Below are 15,855 nucleotides of genomic sequence, written 5' to 3'. Positions count from 1 at the left end.
TTTGGCATGAGATAATGTTACCTGATCAAGGAATTAGAGCAAAGGGATAGAATATGAAAATTGTCATTGAACTGAGCTATGAGTAGGAAAGAGGATGTTTTCATTTGCAGAGGAACACAAGTCTTTATATTAAGTTTAATCCTTTTTTTAAAGCTACCACTTCAACACAAACATAAATGTATTATTATTTTAAAAAAATACTGCAAGTATTACATTACACAATATCCTTTGCTATTGTAAGTGTTCTGAGCCCAAGTCAGTGGTGGTGTTTGCATCTAAAAAGAATTTCCATTCCCTATGATATTGTGCTTTAAAAAATGAACTGGAATTACCATACCAAAAAAGCACATATTCTACGCCAGTGTTAACTGAAATTGTATTCATTTTCTAAAGGTTATTTAATACTACTTTGTGTTATGTCCTCCCTGGTAATTAAAACAAATCCTTTATTTCTTCAACCAGTTGCCAAATGCGCCTCATTAGGAAAGATATTCATAATTCTGGTGCACTTACTATTTAACATGTGAACTGTTTTGTACATAAAACTGTTGATGAGTAGAGGAAAAATGAAATTCACACTATGATTATAGTCATTCTTGATGTTTATAATATACATTTATTGACTGAGCTTAAGCTAAAATAAATTATCTTAAAAGGCAAGGTCATCCATAGACTATTTCACAAAAGGGCACAAGAATTTTCCTTTCTGTTTTTATATAACGTATTTCCTAATTCAGTGTGATACCATTGCCAAGAGAATTACTGAGTGCCTTTCTGAAGTTGTTTGTGCAGCACCAGAATCTCAGCTAAATCTAGAGTTGGCTGCTGTCATTTTTTTCTGGCTGTTCCTTGCTGTGGGATCATTTTAAACCCTGTTGCACCCTCACCCACAATCCTCACATCCCATCTCCCCAATCTTTCTGTCACAGTAGGAAAACTAATACTTCTTTGAAACTCACTAATTTTAATCAAGAGAGCATAAATAGGGCTTCCATGTTAAAATCCTTGCAGCTTTTAGTGTATCCTTTTTTGGAGACCAAGGTTATACCTTATAATGTGTTTCCTTCTTCTTTGGGTCTAGCATTTTGCAAAGGACAAGTTATTTGGAGTTCTGGCCCCCCTCCTCATGAGCTCTCAGCCTTCTGACTGGAAGGTTTGGCTTAAACCTCAGAATCTAAAAAAAAATATCAGCTAGGCTATTTTGTCTTCCAACAGCTGGCTAAATCAAGAACCATTCATAAATCTAAATAGAAAAAACACTGCACCAACTTCTGTTAATTCTAATTACACATAAAATACATTATGATTGTATTGGCTATTGGCTTCACCCCATGGGGGGTTTTGAAAATATAAAATATGTATAGCCTTTTGAGAAAGCTATATTACCATGCTCCCCCCAAAAAATGTTTTAAATGTGGAATGGTATTACATTTCCTTTTCCCCCTCATCAGTCCTTCATAACTTATTAAAGCTGATCAATTATTTATTTAACTTGGCTCATTTAATGTCAACTGAGAAACCTAACTATGTTTTATTATAAAGCTACTTTAAGAAATGCATCTCTTGATAGCTAACATTTTAGAGGGGAAAAAAAATGATATTGGGTGCATTTGGTTGGAGGGAGCAGAGGGAGAGGGAGAATCTTAAGCAGGCTCCCTGCTGAGCTCAGGATGACCCCCCCCCCCCCACAAGAGGGGGCTTGATCTCAGGAACCTGAGATCATGACCTGAGCCAAAATCAAGAGTTGGAAGCTTTACCAACTAAGCCACCCAGGCGCATTCTATGAGAAAGTATACACAGTACCAGGATCTCAAGAATACTTTGTTACACTGATGAATGTGTTCCATCACACCCTTTTCAGGTTTCTCCTTTTATTCATAAGGAGGAGAAAGAAGAGCAGTTGTAAAGCTAAGCAAAAGGGGACTAAAAGTATCCTTGATAAGAAATGCCAGTTTAGGGGCGCCTGGGTGGCTCAATGGGTTAAAGCCTCTGCCTTTGGCTTAGGTCATGATCTCAGGGTCCTGGGTTTGAGCCCTGCATCGGGCTTTCTGCTCAACTGGGAGCCTGCTTCGCCCTCTCTCTCTGCCTGCCTCCCTGCCTACATGTGATCGCTGTCAAATAAATGAAATCTTAAAAAAAAAAAAAGATGCCAGCTTAAACTGGGGGAGGGCTGGCATTCTTAGTATGCCCCCCCCAATCTAGGTTCCTCCTTAGCTGTGACAGCTGTAAATGTAGAGGATCCATCATAGTCCTAGAAAAATAAGGTTATCTTAGGCATCATCCGACGTTTCCGAATCTCTCTCCAACCTCTTTTCCCATTCTCTAGTACACCCAGTATGATCCTATTGTCCTTCGCCCAAGATCCTTAGTTCTCTTTTCAACCTAAAGCTTGATTCTTTGAGTATGTAGTAGTGTTCCTTAAAATAAGATTATCAGAGCAACTTTAATATAAAGCAGTAATGAAACAAGTAAGTTTAGAAGAAAACTTTAAAGTGTGGTTTTGTTAAGCAGGGAAAGCCTGCTATTTTGTAATTTAGGCAAAATGTAAATGTTATCACAGCATATGTTGATCTGTCTTGAAGTATGATCGATTTGTACTCCCATTTTTGAAATTTGAGATCCACTATAGTCAAATATAGTCACTAGGATTTCCAGAGAGGTAAATCCTGTTTCTCTTGTTATACCGTACATGCCTTGAAGGTAAATACTCTGTTTCCTCACAAAATACCTATCCTGTGTCTTTTAAGAGAAAATAGTTGTTGAAATGCATAGAAGTGAGGACAGGATTCTTGTCATCTGCAACTCAAACACAGCACCATCACCACCCCCCCATGCCCTCATTATAACTCAGATCTCAGACCTGCTCTTTCCACCATCCTGCAAGGCCATATTTGCAACTACCTGTTGGACATCTACATGAGTCCTTCTTAAGCATTTTGAACTTTACATGACTTCACTTTCTGTTTCTTCAGATCTGTTTATTTTCCTCTGTAATGGAAAAACAACATTCTAGGCTCCAGAATCTGCCTCTGAGTCTCAACAAGACCCTCTGCTTTTGGTCTTGTACCCAGTCCATCTTCATTCCTGTTATTGCACAGAGCCTGGCTCAAGTCCTTATTACCTCTTCTCAATGATTAGAATAACTTTTCTTCTAATTCCATTGCCACCATTGTGTGGTCTCATTTTAAACACTGCCAGAGCTATCTTATAAAGCATAGCTCTAACTTAGTTTCATCCCTGCTCTTTGCAGTCTCCATTGGCTTCCCAGTGGCTTGGCATGGAACACTTTTCCTCAGGTGTCACACGGTCCAGCTAAACCTACCCCAACCTTTCTTCTTTGTTCTCACCCTCTTCCCAACCCATTTCTGCCTTTATATTCAAGACTTTTCTTTCGGTGATAGTTGGCCCTAGTCCTTTTCTCTCCTATTCCTCCTCCCTTACTCCTCCAGACCAGAGTTAGTCTGCAAATGGCAAGATTTCAGGTGTTTTGATGGCTGAGTAGTATTCCATTGTGTGTATATATATATACACCACATCTTCTTTATCCATTCATCTGTTGATGGATATCTAGGCTCTTTCCATAGTCTGGCTATTGTGGATGTTGCTGCTATAAACATTGGGGTGCACGTGCCTAAAGGAAAATCTTATCTATGACTTAACCTTTTAAGAAAAGAGATGATTTCTAGTAGGACTTTATTTTAAGATAAAGGTAGAGGAAATTTTCAAAAAGCCTCAGTATCAAATTCCCTTAGTCGGGGGGATGAAAGGAGGCAACTCTCTTTACTATGAGTTGGTCCTAGCATGTTAAGAACCAATCTTGAAATACTATATTGTTTTTTTAAATTACATGAATTTCTAGAAACATTTTTTACTTAAAGTGGTAACAGTTTGTATTTTATTGTCCATATAGGTATAGATCCTTTATAAATACTAGTATTGTAAATAATGTCAATATATTGTATTTATACAAAATAAATCTACTGTATCTACTTTTGGTATGATGATGTCTTTTAAGTCATATATTTTTCTAGAGTCACATATTTGAAGATGAACCACATGAAGGGGTTTTCAGAGAATGAGGCATAAAGCATATTCCCCCTTTTAGGGATCGTTGCATGCCATTTTTCTGTGTCCTGTTGCCTAGTTCCAGAGGGAAAGGGCAGAGGAGATGTTCTCCTTCCCAGTGCACCTTTGTTTTTCCTGACTTGGGTTTCTGGCCTGAATCTGGAACTACTTTTCTAGTGCTGATCAATACTAAAGAAATTTCAAGGACCCCTTATCTTAAAGTCCAAACCACACAGTGCTTTGCACACAGGACTGCTCTTCCAGCCACATCTCTGTGCCACAAGTGGTCACTGTCATAATGTTCATTTCATGAACCTCTTCATTAAATGAATCTTTATAGATCACGAGGCATTGCCTGTATGCTTGGGAATACACCACTGGACAAAAAAGCCAGCCTTCAAGAAGTTTATAGTCTAACTGATAATAATTCTTGCTCCATTTAGCCACTGTATGTATTTACCCACAAGAGCTGATAAGTAAATCGTTGCCTTACTGTGGAGGCTTCAGCCCTAGCTTGTTTTATTTAAGGGAATTTTAAATATTTTATTGGGATCCACCCCGACTTGCTAAGTCCTCTAATGAACTTTAAGGTAAGAGATCCCTAAAACAGAGCCCAATTTTCCACAAGTTAGAAACTAATCTACCCCAAATTGATGAGGTTATCTACTATTACTCAAATGTGAACCGTCTCAAAACTTCCTTTAACCACCGACCTTGGGCACAAGGGATGGTAAGCGCGCGCGGCTTAAGTCCTCGGTAAGGCCGCTCTGGCGAGGCAGTTTCCCTCCCAGCCGATAGGGGGCAGCGGCCCTTCAGAGGCTCGGTTTTCTCATTCCCCCACCCAGGGAACGTCACGACCTCCTCTCCGCTTCGCCACCAGTAATGCGCAGGCGCAGATGGGAGCACGTACCCCAGAGCGGAGGGAGGGGTCACGAACTCTGACCCCCCAAATACACAAACCCAGAAAGCTCCCTGCCCCCACTTTTCCTTACCCTACCCCCCCGAACTTTCTCCAACCTGTCCCTTCCGGGAGCCCCAAGCGCCACGACAGCGGGACTGTCCGGTCTAAGCCCGGCGCGGGACGTAGCTCCTCAGAGAAGCGCCGGTAAGAAGTGCCGAGGAGGGAGAAAAGCAGCGGTGGCCGCGGCTGGGACGGAGGGCGGGGTGTCTCTCCCAACTGCCAACGGATGCGCCCCCAGGTCCCCCAACAGCCTGCGGGCTGCGGCCGGCAGGGCCAGCCTGTATGGCGGCGCGGCGGCAGGCTGCTCGGGTTGGGTTGGGAGCGCGCAGAGTGGCCGGAGCGGCGGGGCCGAACGTGCGAGGCTCCTGAGAGAAACTGAGACCGTAGCCGGGGCTGGAGCGCGGGGCGCGGAGGGTGGCGAGGTGCGGGAGGCAAGTCAGCCGAGCTGCACGGCGCGCACCGCAGCCTTTCCCCCGGCACCTCCTGCGGCGCCTCTGACCTTTCACCTACAGGAAAAGCTTCCGTCTCGGCGCCGCCGTCGCCGCAGCTTCCCCCACCTTGGAGAGCCGCGCGTCGCGGCCGGGCTCCGGGGGTGCACCGCGGGCTTGAGCGTCCGCGAGCCGCGGCCTCCGTCCCTTCCTGAGGTTGCTTACTAACTCACTCTCGTGCCTGCACGAGACGGACGGAGCAGCGCCCTCGACTTGTGCGACAGATAGGGCGACAGCAGCCGCAGCCTTTGGACCCGTATCTTTTGGGAAAAATGGAACGGCCCGGGGTCCCCACTGGCCTCGGCATGTCTAAACTTCCAGTAGTTCTTTTGTTAAGAAACTCTGCCTGCAACTCCTGCACAGAATCGTTTCCTGAGTTACAAATGTTGCCAAGGTGTCTCATAACCTTCGCTAAGTAGGTCGGCCTGTTTAAACAAACAAATGAAAGGAGAAGCAAAAAGACTGGAAATTAAAGCTTTTCGGGTTTTTGTTCCTCTGGATGTTGTCAGTAGGCCTTCGATTTAGACATTCTTGAATATTGTTGTATGGTTGCATGGTACACGATGATTGTTTTGAAATTTTGCTTGTATGTCCAGTGGGTAGATCTAGAAGACGGATGTTCCTGTTCTTTTAAGGGAAAAAAAAAAAAGGTGGGGAGTGGATTGCATATAAATGTAACATTTAATATTCTTTGTAGTAGCATTTCAGTCTTTTAGGAAGAGTTCTGAGAGAGATACAAATCAAAGGCATCAGACATTCCTAAGATATTTTGTTTGTGTTTCTGCCACACAAAGCGTATAATTACTGCCCTTGGGGAATAGAAAAGACTAAAGAAATATAAATATAGCTACCTTTTTCTGATTTATAGGACCTTCTGCAACTTCTTAAAATCTTTTATGAAAGCCCTGGGGAAATGTATCTTTTTTTTTTTTAAAGATTTTATTTATTTGACAGAGAGAGATCACAGTAGGCAGAGGGGAAGGGAAGCAGGCCCCCTGATGAGCAGAGAGCCCGATGCGGGACTGGATCCCAGGACCCTGAGATCATGACCTGAGCGGAAGGCAGCGGCTTAACCCACTGAGCTACCCAGGCGCCCGGGGAAATGTATCTTTACAGAATTTTTGCATATGATGCTAAAAGTTAACAGATGTCGATTAGTGAATTCTAGTCAATTGCTTTAATATACACAATAAATGCTGGACTCACCTCAAAGGATTGGATTTTTTAAAAAATTTGCACTGAGTGTTAAAAGTCAGGTGGAATTTAAGGGAAGGAATAAGAGCTTAGAATGGTATGTTGATGCATAAAGAACATCCCAGTTTGACCCTAAGAGAGGCCCCTCTTGGGACCTATAAGAGATAAAATGGGAAGATGAAGTCAGACTATAAAGAAACTCTGTGTCCACAGTGGCAGGCATGTTTCAGAGGCTTAACAAATATTGAAAAAAATAAAAGGAGAAGGATCGAAATTTTATCCTTTGGCCATTAAAGAGACATTGATGGCTCTGAAGCAAGAGAATAAGGATGTTTCAATGCTGTAAGTGCCCTGAGATACTGTTGCAGTATCAACGGTGCAGACCACTAATGGTTTTGCCTTCTTGGTGCTTCAAATATATACAAAGATGGTTCTTGCCTAATAGGGGTTTTTCATGTGCACAAAGTCATATATATTAAATGTATGTTCTGGAAACTCAACAGCAGCTGAAATTTTACCTGAAGGGTTAACTGGAAGACCTTCAAGGCTGCGAGAGGTTTTATGAACCCCTTGAAATTCAGCATATATTGTCATTTGTAGTGTGAATGAAAGTGAATTTGTGTTTTCTAGTGAGAGAAACCTTAACTACCATCAGTTTCAAAGAGATCTTTGACCCACTGTACTGGAAAAAATAGAATCATTCTTTTATGTCATATTTATATATTTTCAAATTTTGCCTCCCCCAGAAGGAAATACATTTTGCATCATGACTCAGCACACTCACACAGATTAAACTGAAATAAAGTCTTAATAAGACTATTCTTACCCTCACTATATCTGATGCACTCTTTTCTATTTTCATTAAAAAAAAAAAATCTGACCTACCGAATTAATTTTGCCATCCGTAAGTGGCTCACAACACAAAGTTTGCAAAATACTGTTTTGGATGACAGCAGCCTACATTCAGTTGATGGTAGTGCAGCTGGTGGAAAAAGGAGCTGTTTCTAATGTCAAGAACACGGACTTAAAATTTTGAATCTGAACGGAAAAAGGACAGCACCAATTATACTCTCTTTTTTCTGTGGAGAAGATAAGTAGAAATGAGATCTTGGCAAATTGAAAAAACTCAGGGCCAAAAATGTAGGACTCTTTTTTTGTTTTCTGAATGTTAATTAGCTCTAGAGCAGTAAAGACAGCATTCTTGTGTTTTTGCTTTGTCCCTCAAGCCAGTGAAAATACTTAACCTTCAACGCCTAACTCAGATGTCTCTTGTATAGGGTTTTTCCAGAGCCTCACTCCTAGTGTGGTGGTTCTGAACTCCTTTTGTTCGTTTATTGAGCACTTTGTTCATTCAGCTTTCAGGAAATACCTCTTACCTATAAAGAAACTTAACCATTGGTATAGATATTTTCACTGACATTGAATTTTTACAACTTTTTGAAGTAGATTATATTGAATCCATTTCATTTGTTTCATACATTTAGTAAGTAGTAGAACGAGATTGACTTGAGGTCTAAGACACTACTACCTATATAAACTGACCATTTCTCAGTTTTTCTCTTTATCACTCCTTCCTAGTGTGCTTCATATCTTTTAGCACATGGTAATTTTTAAAAATCTGTTTTCTCATTAAAATATAAGCCCTGTAGAACAAAGATCTTTTCTGCCTTGTTCACTGTCAAGTCCCAAAGTCTCACAGTGCCTGGTAAATATGTTCCAGTAAATGCTTACTGAAGTTAGATGTGAATACTAGGCACTGTTAAATAGTAGAGGTTCATTGAAAACTACAGTTGTTTTCCTTAGAACTCTATTAGAGATGGGTCATCTATGCAAAGGACAGGGTGTTGTAGAAGATACAGTAGGCTAAAGATGAGGGAATGCTTACTTTCTGAATACAACTGTACATACCCATTCAAAAAGCAGAAAGGAAAAAATAAGTAGCCTATAACTCTCACCTAGAAGAGTCGCTTCACATTTGAGAATGTTTGTTTTTAGTCCTTGTGTGTTATGCATAGTTAAAATCGTTTAAATAAAGTTTTGTTTCTGTATCTTTGCATTTAGTTTGTCATTAGCATTTTCTCTTTGTCATTAAACATTTTCCTCATACATTAGTTTAATGAAAAAAATTTTTGTACAAATCTTTGTTCTTTGTCTTTGCTAAGATGTCACCTTCTCACAAAGGCCATCTCTGAACTGTTATTTAAAAAAAAAAAAAAAAAAGGCATTTTCTTCCCTGTCGCAAGCATTTTGTCACTAGTCCCTGCTCTAATTTTCTCCATTCTGCTTTTCACCATTTATTGGTATCATATATTTGTTTGTTGTCTGTCGAACCTCACCAAAGTACAAACTTCACAAGGCAGAGTTTGTTTTAATACTATCTGCTGTATCCCTAACACATAGAAAAATGCCTGGCCCATAGGAAGCACTTAAGAAATATTTGTGGAGTAGAATAGTGAATGAATTATTTAGGTCGTTAACATTTTTCAGACTCTTCATGCACATTGACACATTAACTTTTCTAAGAAGTTTATAGCAATTTAGACTTCCATCAGTAATGGAAGAATGCTTGTTTTGTCTAATTTTTGGAGTTAAATTTGATCTTAGAAAACATACTGATCTGGTGACTCCATGGTCATGGTAGAAGGAGACACCATTAGCAAAGACATGGAGGCAAGAGAAACGTGGTAAATTCAAGGAATTACAAGTAGTGTGTATGGCTAGAATATAAGGTTTAAAAAATGACACCTCAAATCCTTTAGAGAAAGGGAAGGCTTTGAAGATTATTAAGAGGTAAAATAATATTAAATACATATGTTAGAGCAGTCTGGCAGCAAAATATTATAGTTGCAATTAGGTGAGTATTACTGGATTTTTAAGTCAAGAAATTTGGAACTAAATTGGTTGTAGGTTGGATTGTCCATGGTCAGTGAAGTCATCTATGTTGGTGGCAGGAAAGGGACAATACTCAGTGTCAGAATTTTCAATGAATAATGGTTTTAGAGCATAGCTAATGATTGACAGTGTAAAGTCATTAGAAACTGTCGTATAACTGATTTAAAAGAATCTCAGAGGAAGTGATTTTTGGTGAGGGAGAAAATAAGCCTTGTTTAGAGGCCTGCAACATTAGCACTGTCCTTGAGCTGTGTATATGTATATGTATACATATAAATACAAGATAGTTTCATGCTTATTTCCCTATTTTGAAGTATTTTATTGTCATTAAGAATAATGAATGATTCCTTTTAAAAAAGAATAATGAGGGCGCCTGGGTGGCTCAGTGGGTTAAGCCGCTGCCTTCGGCTCGGGTCATGATCTCAGGGTCCTGGGATTGAGGCCCACATCGGGCTCTCTGCTCAGCGGGGAGCCTGCTTCCCTCTCTCTCTCTCTGCCTGCCTCTCTGTCTACTTGTGATCTCTGTCAAATAAATAAAATCTTTAAAATAAATAAATAAATAAATAAAATAAAAAAGAATAATGATATCTTTTAAATTTAATTTTTTTTTAATTTAAATCCAATTAACCCATAATGTATTATTTGTTTCAGGGGTACAGGTCTGTGATTCATCAGTCTTATGTAATACCCGGAGTGCTCATTACAACACAGACCTTTCCCAAGGTCCGTTACCCAGTTACCCCATCCCTCCAAGCCCCGCCTCTCTGGTACCCCTCAGTTTGTTTCCTGTGATTAAGAATCTGTCTCCCTCTCAGTTTTACTCTTGTTTCGTTTTTTCCTCTCTTCTCCTGTGATCCTTTGCTGTATTTCTTAAATTCCACATATCAGTGAGATCATATGATTATTATCTTTCTCCGATTGACTTATTTCGCTTAGCATAAATTTAATTTTCTGTAGAAACTGTATCTCTTTACCCTGTTACTGAATTCCGCTTCATGAGCTTCCTCATTTTTTAACTTAAAAGCTGGGAATAGGGGCGCCTGGGTGGCTCAGTGGGTTAAAGCCTCTGCCTTCGGCTTAGGTCATGATCCCAGGGTCCTGGGATCGAGCTTCACATCAGGCTCTCTGCTCCGCTGGGAGCCTGCTTCCTCCTCTCTCTGCCTGCCTGTCTGCTTACTTGTGATTAGTTTCTGTTAAATAAATAAAATCTTTAAAAAAAAAAAAAAAAAAAAAGCTGGGAATAAAATCTGGACTGGTAACCCAAAACTAATTTGACTCTTTTCTATAGTCAGTAGTCTCTCCTCATCAGAATAATTCTGTTTATCAATATATCAGGGTAATTGATAACCCCTAATATCTTTTTGTTTCATGAGAAAGTCTAATAGCTTCCAGTCCTTACAAATCCAGGTTTCCAAGTTTTTAATGTTGAGGGTTAAAAGGCTGCATTGTCCTCACTCTTTATGCCTTTTTACCATCTTAAAACAAAAAAAGAAAAGAAAAATTGGTATGTTTAGAAAAAAGTGCAACAAAATCAATTTATTTTGAGAATTCTCTTTAAACCGTGGAGGTTGTTTAAAACAGTATGGCTATAAAACTAAATTTGTCTTTTACTAAACTCATGGAGCAAGAAATTAGGAGGAGTTTGATCTGGAAGGAGAATTCTTACAGAATATTTAAAAGGGTTTCTTACCCTTCTTTTTTTGAGGATTTCTCCATCTGACAACAGAAGATTAGAGTCAGTGCTGAAGTAAGCTTTTTGAGTAGCTTAGTGTTCAGTGGACTTTTGATTGAAGAATTCTATCTATCAGTAGTAGAAACAAATTGATGTGGTCACCTGCCTCATGATAATTATATCAGTAACCATGTCTATGCTAGTCTTCCATCTTTTGGTAAATAGACCTTCCAAAAATGGAAGTTGCCAATCCTACTATCGTTTTAACCTTCCTTTTCCTCTTCCTGGCCTGCCTAGTGATTAATTCCAAAGATAAGCACATAACCTAAGCTGAGTCAATCAGAATCTTAACCAACATTTAAAAATTGTGATTAGAGAAGACTACTTTTCCTTTCCTGGTGCTTTACTAGAAAGTAGAAAATAAGCCACATAGGGAGAATAAGAATAGAGATAATAGGAAAGAAGGAAGGAGGGGAGGGAGGGAAGGAGGGAGGAAAAGGAAAGAAGGGAGGGAGGAAGGAAGGAAAGTAGAAAGAGAGAACGAAAGAAAATAGAGATAAGGAGATTCCTCACAGCATCACAACCCCAAGTTCCAGTTTCTGCCAAGGTCAGCTCTGCTTGGATCCTAGCATGTATCCTGCTTTCCCCACCCCCTGCCTTTCTGCTTAAACTAGGCATAGTTGAGCTTTTAGTGACTAAAGCAAAGTGACTAAATCCATTATCATAAATGCCTAATTTTATGCCAAATAACCTATTTCATTCTTACTAATTTTTAGCATTTCCCCCTTGCTAAAACTTTCATTTATCAGAGTGAATAATACCATCCTCTGGGAATTTCTAAATTTTAGTAAAATGTAATACATTTAGATCGATTTGTAATTTATTTATTGTTTTAGAGTGAGAGAGAGCACAGGAGGAGTTGGGGGGTGGTGGCAGGCAGCGGGAGAGAGAGAATCTTAAGCAGGCTCCATGCCCAGTGTGGTGCCAACACCAGGCTCCATCTCACAATTATGAGATCGTGACCTGAGCCAAAATCAGGAATCAGATGCTTAACCACTGAGCCACCCAGGTACCCCATAATTTGTGATTAGATAGTTAGCCTCCTTTTTGCATATGGAAAAAAATTTTAATGATGTATTTGAATTATTTTACGGATCTATTTACATATAAATAAATATTGTATTCCTCGATAGTTTAATGAGAAAAATAAGTAATAATAAAATTGAGATTATAGATTTGACTTTATATCATTGTGTCTGTGCCTTTCTAGACTTGAATCTTAAGTTAATAAGCTGACAGATAACCTAACAGGCTTTACAGACACATAACAGGCTTTACAAGTAGGAGAAAGTAAGTAGTTTGATACTGCAACGTTCGCACCATACCTATCTATGTGTGGTTGGAGAGGGGTCCAAAGGGCAAAAATTGTTCTTAGTCTGCCTTTCTGCTCAAATCTACTCCCTAATGTCCTCTCATTTCTGTTTCACTCAATGCAAATGAAGTATATGCTCATTGAGGTAAGTATCTCAAAAACTTGCCCTAAGCATTCTTTTGCTAACCAGTTTTAATTACATGGATCTATAAAACAATGTGAGATAAGAGCTCTAGACTACTGCAGTAATGCAGAAGGTTTATATACAAAGAAGTAGAAAGGAGTGCCTGGGTGGCTTAGTCAGTTAAGCATCTGACTCTTGTTTTCAGCTTAGGTCATAATCTCAGAATTGGGAGATTGAGCTCTACATTGGGCTCTGTGCTGGGCATGGAGCCTATTTAAGATATTCACTACCTCTCCCTGTGCCCCTCTCCCCCTGAAAATAAATAGAAAGAAGTAGAAAATTGATGTATTGTACCACAAAATGGAATCTACCAAATACATGCATGTGTATATTTTTCTGAAGAGGGTGGATAGATTATCTCAGCTTAGAGTTTGTAACTCCAAAAGTTATGAATTCATTGTCATTTCCTGCTCTTTTCTTCAGAATCCAAAAAACAAAAAAATCTAATATCCCTAAATTCGGTACTCAGGAATACTGTTCCAAGAATATTAACTTTCAAATCCTGTAGCATTGTATTAACTGTAGTATTGCTGATGACAAAGTACACAATTAGCATGAACCTGGATGTGCATATATACCATGCACATATGTGCATCACACGTAATACCCTCATATTCTTTGGTCTCTTCTTCCAAAATTATATATATATATTTTTAAAGATTTTATTTATTTATTTGACAGAGAGAGAGATCACAAGTAGGCAGAGAGGCAGGCAGAGAGAGAGAGGAGGAAGCAGGCTCCGTGCTGAGCAGAGAGTCCGATATGGGACTCGATCCCAGGATCCTGAGATCATGACCCAAGCCGAAAGCAGCGGCTTAACCCACTGAGCCACCCAGGCGCCCCCAAAATTATATTTGACTTAGTGTAATTGTTTGCTCATTTAATAGTACTGAAATTTAACTTCAGTCCTTTCTATTCATGCACTTTTTAAATAATCAAACATTAATAATATATATAAATGGTTTATCTACTTAATTTTTCATTATGAGGTAGGTTGTTTGGTTCTAATGTGTTAATAACACCATTGATTTTAGGATTTCTGGAAAAGGTTGCTTTAAACTGGGTTTTTGTTTTCTACTTACAATTTATTTTTTAAGTGTGGTAATACTTGTAGGTATTGCCACACATAAAAAATTAATTTTAATTTTAAAGAAACAGATGCTTACTCAGTGAAAAGTAAGTCTGTATTCTGGCCCTGTTCCCAAACTTCCAGTTCTCCCTAGAGGTAGTCACTATAATTATTTTCTTTAGTGTTCTGTCAGGTAGTTTTCTTCTCTCTATATAGGTAGCATTTTAAAGCTCTATAGGTAGCATGCGTGTTTCTTAGTAGGTTTGTGCCTAAGTGTTATGGGCTGAATATTCCCCCACTCTCCCAAAATTCATATTGAAGTCCTGGCCCCCGGTACCTCAGAGTGTGACTGTATTTGACTGTGATTTAAAGAGGTAATTGAGTTAAAATTAGGTCATTAGGTTAGGCCCCAATCCAATATGACTATTATCCCTATTAAAAGGGATTACAACACAGGCGCAAACAGGGAAGATATGAAGAGACAAAGAAAAGGCAGCCGTCTACAAGCAAAGGAGATAGGTCTCAGAAACCAACCCTTCTGACAGCTTTTCTCAGAGTTCTAGTCTCCAGAATTGTGAGAAAATTTAGATTTTTTAAAGATTTATTTATTTCAGAGAATGCTTGAGAGCTCAGGTGGGGGTGGGGGCGGGCAGGGAGATGGGGCAGAGGGAATGAATCTCCAGGAGACTCTGAGCTGAGCGTCATGCTCTCTCACGACTCTGAGATCACGCCTGAGCAGAAACGAAGAGTCGGTCGCTCAACCAGCTGAGCCACCCCAGCGCCCTTGTGAGAAAATTAATTTTTATTGTTTGAATTCTCTAGCCAGAAGTAGCCTTGTTAGCCTTTGTTATGTCAGCCCCAGCAAACCAATACAGATTTTTGGTACTGGGAAGTAGGGTGCTGCTGTAACAAATGGCTAAAAATTTGGAACTGGGAGACGAATAGAGGCTGGCAGAGTTTTGAGATGCATGCTACAAAAAGCCTAGATTGCCTTAAAGAGATTGTTGGTTGAAATAGAGATGCCAAAAGCAATTTGGGTGAGGATCCAGAAAGAAAAGAGAACAGTAGAAAAGCTTCTCTTATCTTAGAGATACACAGATAGCTTCATGAACAGAATGTTGATGAAAATAATACACATTAGAGGCACCTGGGTGGTTCACTTAGTTGGACTCTGGTTTCAGCTCAGGTCATGATCTCATGAGTCATGGGATCAACCCCTGCATGATGCTTTGTGCTTGGTGCTCATCAGGGAACCTGCTTGAAGATTCTCCCCCCCCGCCCCTACCCCCACACATGGGCACGCTCTCTCTCAAGTAATAAATCTATCTTAAAATAATAATAATAGGGGCGCCTGGGTGGCTCAGTGGGTTAAAGCCTCTGCTTTCGGCTCAGGTCATGATCCCAGGGTTCTGGGATCGAGCCCCGCGTCGGGCTCTCTGCTCAGCAGGAAGCCTGTTTCCTCCTCTCTCTCTGCCTGCCTCTCTGCCTACTTGTGATCTCTGTCTGTCAAATAAATAAATAAAATATTAAAAAAAAAAATAATAATAATAATAATAAAGGGTCACCTGGATGGCTTAGTTGGGCCTGTGACCTATCTTTGAATCTTTCTCCCCTTCCTGGAAGGATAACAAATGTTTGAAACCGAATAGCTCTACTGGCCCATGTAGAAAAATCACACAAGTCCAGCGGTTTTTCTCCATTTCATCCGATCTATGTCCCCTTCAGTCCAAGCTGGCAACATTTCTGCTGTTACAGAATTCTCAGAAATCTTACTGCCTTCCCTGCAGTTCATGGGGGTGGCAGCCCAGAGGACACAGGCCCAGGGAGCAACTCTGTTTCTTTCCTCTGTTGGTTCCAGAGAGGATGAAGCCATTGCTTTTCAGTCTAGTCTTTGAAAAGTAAAATTGTTGGGTCTTGAATCATTTTTTTAAATAGATCTTTTCAAAATACTTAAAAGC

The 15,855-nt window shown here is 39.9% G+C and overlaps 1 protein-coding gene across 3 annotated transcripts in view; it reads left to right on the top strand.

The window, feature by feature from the left end:
• Positions 1–5,030: 5,030 nt before the first annotated feature.
• Positions 5,031–15,855, top strand: part of NR2C1 (nuclear receptor subfamily 2 group C member 1) — a 45,955-nt gene continuing 35,130 nt past the window's right edge. For 2 of the 3 annotated variants that reach the window (XM_059186545.1, XM_059186543.1), the window contains exon 1: positions 5,031–5,170. The gene's annotated coding sequence lies outside the window, so the exon portion shown is untranslated. Of the gene's footprint in view, positions 5,171–5,669; positions 5,934–15,855 lie in introns of those variants that run through there. The other variant, XM_059186544.1, reaches the window with a different exon arrangement.

This window comes from Mustela lutreola, chromosome 8 (genome assembly GCF_030435805.1).
Source record: "Mustela lutreola isolate mMusLut2 chromosome 8, mMusLut2.pri, whole genome shotgun sequence".
Classification (NCBI taxonomy): Eukaryota; Metazoa; Chordata; class Mammalia; order Carnivora; family Mustelidae; genus Mustela; species Mustela lutreola.
Note: the sequence above shows the minus strand (reverse complement) of the source record. Positions and strands in the feature narration are given on the sequence as shown.